General features: G+C 41.8%; 1 pseudogene; it reads right to left on the reverse strand.

Moving 5' to 3' along the window:
* Positions 1-1,167: 1,167 nt before the first annotated feature.
* On the reverse strand, positions 1,168-3,891 carry LOC101154274 (large ribosomal subunit protein uL11-like; annotated as a pseudogene).
* Positions 3,892-4,785: the final 894 nt, after the last annotated feature.

Genomic DNA, 4,785 nt, shown 5'->3' on the forward strand with positions numbered 1-4,785 from the left:
ACTGGAAGAGGCCTCAGGCTTCATTTAGTCCAAGATGCTTATTATATACTTGAGGAAACTCAGGCTCAAAGTATTTCACGGCTTTGTATCTAATCATAACTTTGAACGGGGACTTATGCCTCCCAGCAAGGTATTCTTTCTTCTGTTACTAATATGTCAATAATAATAATTATTATGTTAATAACAATAGCTATTTTTAGTAATAAAAGAGATAATTCACATAAGATGCTATAAAATGCCAGTAATTGTTATTATATCTGGCTAGGCAACTTTCCCAATAACAAAGGTTTTCAAAAGTTGATCTTTTAGTTTTCAAATTATGTTCTCTTAAAGAATACACTCATAGAAGTCGATATTTCTAAAAGATGATTATATATAAATATACATACACATACACATATATATTTGTAGTATATAAATAAAATATTAATAGTGATTATCTCAGTAGTGGTTAAAATTAATTTAAATGTCATTTAAAAAATAATATTCTGGTTGGGCATGGTGGCTCACGCCTGTAATCCCAGCAGTTTGGGAGGCTGAGGCGGGCGGATCACTTGAGGCCAGGAGTTAGAGACCAGTCTGGCCTACATGGTGAAACCCCATCTCTACTAAAAATGCAAAAATTAGCCAGGCATGGTGGTGGGCACTTGTAATCCCAGCTACCCGTGAGGCTGAAGCAGGAGAATCGCTTGAACCTGGGAGGAAGAGGTTGCAGTGAGCCGAAATCGCGCCACTACGCTCAAAGCCTGGACGACAAAGTAAGACTGTCTCAAAAAAAAAAATAAATAAAATAGTCTGTATTTTTAAATTTTCTATGTAAAACTTGTATTACTTTTCTTATAATAAAAGAAGACTATATTTTTGGAAAAAAATATTCACACATTTGATGCTTAAAATGTAAATCATTCCTTCCTGGCCCAATCCCACTGTTCTTTTCCCACAAAATTCGAAATAATTTCATTCACAGTAGCTACAGATATTCTGCCCTGCTGTATGTACTATGACTTAGTGCTGGGGACTGGAATGACTGTGTCCCCTCATCATTCACAAAATATCAGGGATTTTCACTTAGGCAGGGAGAATTGACTGCAGAACGCAAGGTTTTTTTTTTTTTTTTTTTTCCAGTTGTCAAATGATCCTTTATTGAAATATTTTCCTTTGTGCTTCTTAACTAGTTGGGCATTCCACAACAACATTGTTGATGTCATCTGTGATGTCATGAGGTTGGTGGCCATCAACATTATGGCTCACAGACTGGGCAGTCTCCAGGATCTCTTTAATGGTTCCAGAGAGTTCTCTGGGTAAAGATGGCTGCTGCATCTGTCAAGCAATGTTGATGATCTCATCAAAAGTGATATTCCCACTGTGTTTAATGTTTTTCTGTTTCTTTCTGTCTCTTGGTGGTTCCTTGAGGGCTTTGATGATCAGGGCAGAGGCAGAAGGCACTACCTCAGTCTGGGCCTGTCTGTTCTGAATGGTCAGTTTCACTGTAATTCTCAGGCCCTTCCAGTCACCCATTGCCTTGGCAATGTCATCACCAATCTTTTTTGGAGATCGGCCCAGTGGGCCGATCTTGGGGGCCAGCGCAGACGTGGCACTGACTTCACCCCCAGTGCACCTCAGGTATACGACTTTGATCCCGTTGGGGTCGAACTTCTGCAGCATGGTGGAGGTGGCTGGTGATGGATGAACCCGGATTCAGGATGACGGAAGAAAGTTGCACCTTGGCCTCCTCCAATCCAAGAGCCGAAAGAACCCAAGGTCTTTATAAGGTATATCCCTCTCACAGCTTTTTGTGGACTCATGTTTTACTTATTGTTTTGTTAAAAGCAATGGCAACAAAAGCCAAAATAGACAAATGGGATCTAATTAAACTAAAGAGCTTCTGTACAGCAAAAGAAACTACCATCAGAGTAAACAGGCAACCTACAGAATGGGACAAAATTTCTGCAATCTACCTATCTGACACAGGACTAATATCCAGAATCTTCAAAGAACTTAAACAAATTTACAGGAAAAAATCAAACAACCCCATCGAAAAGTGGGCAAAGGATATGAACAGACAGTTTTCAAAAGAAGACATTTATGCAGCCAACAGACACATGAAAAAATGCTCATCATCACTGGTCATCAGAGAAATGCAAATCAAAACCACAATGAGATACCATCTCACACCAGTTAGAATGGTGATCATTAAAAAGTCAGGAAACAACAGATGCTGGAGAGGATGTGGAGAAATAGGAATGCTTTTATACTGTTGGTGGGAGTATAAACTAGTTCAACCACTGTGGAAGACAGTGTGGCAATTCCTCAAGGATCTAGAACTAGAAATACCATTTGACCCAGTGATTCCATTACTGGGTATAAACCCAAAGGATTTTAAATCACGCTGCTATAAAGACACATGCACATGTAAGTTTATTGTGGCACTATTCACAATAGCAAAGACTTGGAACCAACACACATGTCCGTCAGTGATAGACTGGATTAAGAAAATGTGGCACATTACTATGCAGCCATAAAAAATGATGAGTTCACGTCCTTTGTAGGGACATGGATAAAGCTGGAAACCATCATTCTCAGCAAACTATCCCAAGGACAAAAAACCAAACACCGCATGTTCTCACTCACAGGTGGGAATTGAACAATGAGAACACTTGGATACAGGAAGGGGAACATCACACACCCCGGACTGTTTTGGGGTGTGCGGAGGGGGGAGGGGGGAGGGATAGCATTAGGAGATATACCTAATGTAAATGATGAGTTAATGGGTGCAGCACACCAACATGGCACATATATACATATGTAACAAACCTGCATGTTGTGCACATGTACCCTAGAACTTAAAATATAATAAAAAATATATATATTAAAAAAAAAGAAAATGTGGCACATATACACCATGGAATACTATGCAGCCATAAAAACGGATGAGTTCATGTCCTTTGTAGCGACATGGATGAAGCTGGAAAGCATCATTCTGAGCAAGCTATAGCAAGGACAGAAAATCAAACACCACATGTTATCACTCATAGGTGGGAACTGAACAATGAGAACACTTGGACACAGGGCAGGGAACATCACACACCCGGGCCTGTCGTGGGGTGGGGGGATAGGGGAGAGATAGCATTAGGAGAAATACCTAATGTAAATGACAAGTTAATGGGTGCAGCAATCAAACACGGCACATGTATACATATGTAACAAACCTGCATGTTGTGCACATGTACCCTAGAACTTAAAGTATATATATAAAAAAAGAGCTACTTTTAAGTAAAAGAATAATAGTTAATACTACTGAGAGCTTTTCACCTGAACACCTCAAAGCACTGCACATGCCTTAACCCCTTTATGGTCTCATTGAGGTATGTGTTTGCTCTTAAAGACTTTTCACAATTTCACAAGCAAAACTCAAATGATCCATTATATCTAAGAAGTCAAGGCAAACCCTCTGGGAATAAAGAGCTGCCTAGGAATAATAGTAGGGCTACCGTATGAGACATGGTGAAAGTCCCGGGCACAGTGTCTTGTGGATGGCAGATGCTGAAAAAAGGCCCCATGTTTCCAATGCAGAGATCACAATAGGGCCTGGTTATGCCTTTGAGGCCTCAGCCCATGAGGCCCACCAGGTAACCAAAGCACTGTGATCGTGCACCATCAGCCTGAATAGAGCCACTTGCAAGTTATAACTTTATCTCTGCTCCTGATCATGTGAAAAATGGCAAACAACTTTGTTTAACCTCCACTTACTTTTTTCCCTCCTTGACTATAGTTGAAATCAGCTGTATTAGGCCATTCTTGCATTGCTATAAAGAAATACCTGAGACTGGGTAATTTATAAAGGAAAGAGGTTTAATTGGCTCACATTCCTGCAGGCTATACAGGAGGCATGGTGCTGGCATCTGCTTGGCTTCTGGTGAATCCTCAGGGAGCTTTTATTCATGGTGGAAGGTGAAGTGGGAGCTGGCACTTCACATGGCGAAAGCAAGAGCAAGAGAGAGAGAGTGAAGGTGGGGGTACCACACACTTTTAAATGACCAGATCTCGTGAGAACTCACTCACTATCTCCAGGACAGGTCCAAGCCATGAGAAATCTGCCCCCATGACCTTAACACCTCCCATCAGGACCCATCTCCAACATTGGGGATTACATTTCAACAGGAGGTTTGGGCGAGGACATGTATCTAGATTATATCATCAACTAGGTCCAAACAGCTTTTGCTATCAATGACAATATTTATTTAATCTCTCCCCCCTTTTTCTTTTGAGACAGGGTCTCGCTCTGTCATCCAGGCTGGAGTGCAGTGGCGTGATCACAGCTCACTGTAACCTTTGCTTCCCAGACTCAAGCAATTCTCTAGCCTCAGCCTCCCAAGTAGCTGGGACTACAGGTGTGAGCCACCATGCTTGGCTGATTTGTGTGTCTGCGTGTGTGTAAATGGGGTTTCACTATGTTGACCAGGCTGGTCTTGAACTCCTGAACTCAAAGCAATCTGCCTACTTTGGCCTCCCAAAGTGCTGGGATTACAGGTGTGAGTCACTCCACCCAGACTATTTAATCCTTTTTGTTTGTTTGTTTGTTTGAGACAGAGTTTCGCTCTTGTTGCCCAGGCTGGAGTGCAATGGCATGGTCTCGACTCACTGCAACCTCCGCCTCCTGGGTTCAAGCGATTCTCCTGCCTCGGCCTCCCGAGTAGCTTACAGGCGTGCATCACCATGCCTGGCTAATTTTGTATTTTTAGTAGAGTTGGGGTTTCTCCATGTTGGTCAAGCTGGTCTCAAACT

Source organism: Gorilla gorilla, chromosome 11 (assembly GCF_029281585.2).
Source record: "Gorilla gorilla gorilla isolate KB3781 chromosome 11, NHGRI_mGorGor1-v2.1_pri, whole genome shotgun sequence".
NCBI classification, from domain to species: Eukaryota; Metazoa; Chordata; class Mammalia; order Primates; family Hominidae; genus Gorilla; species Gorilla gorilla.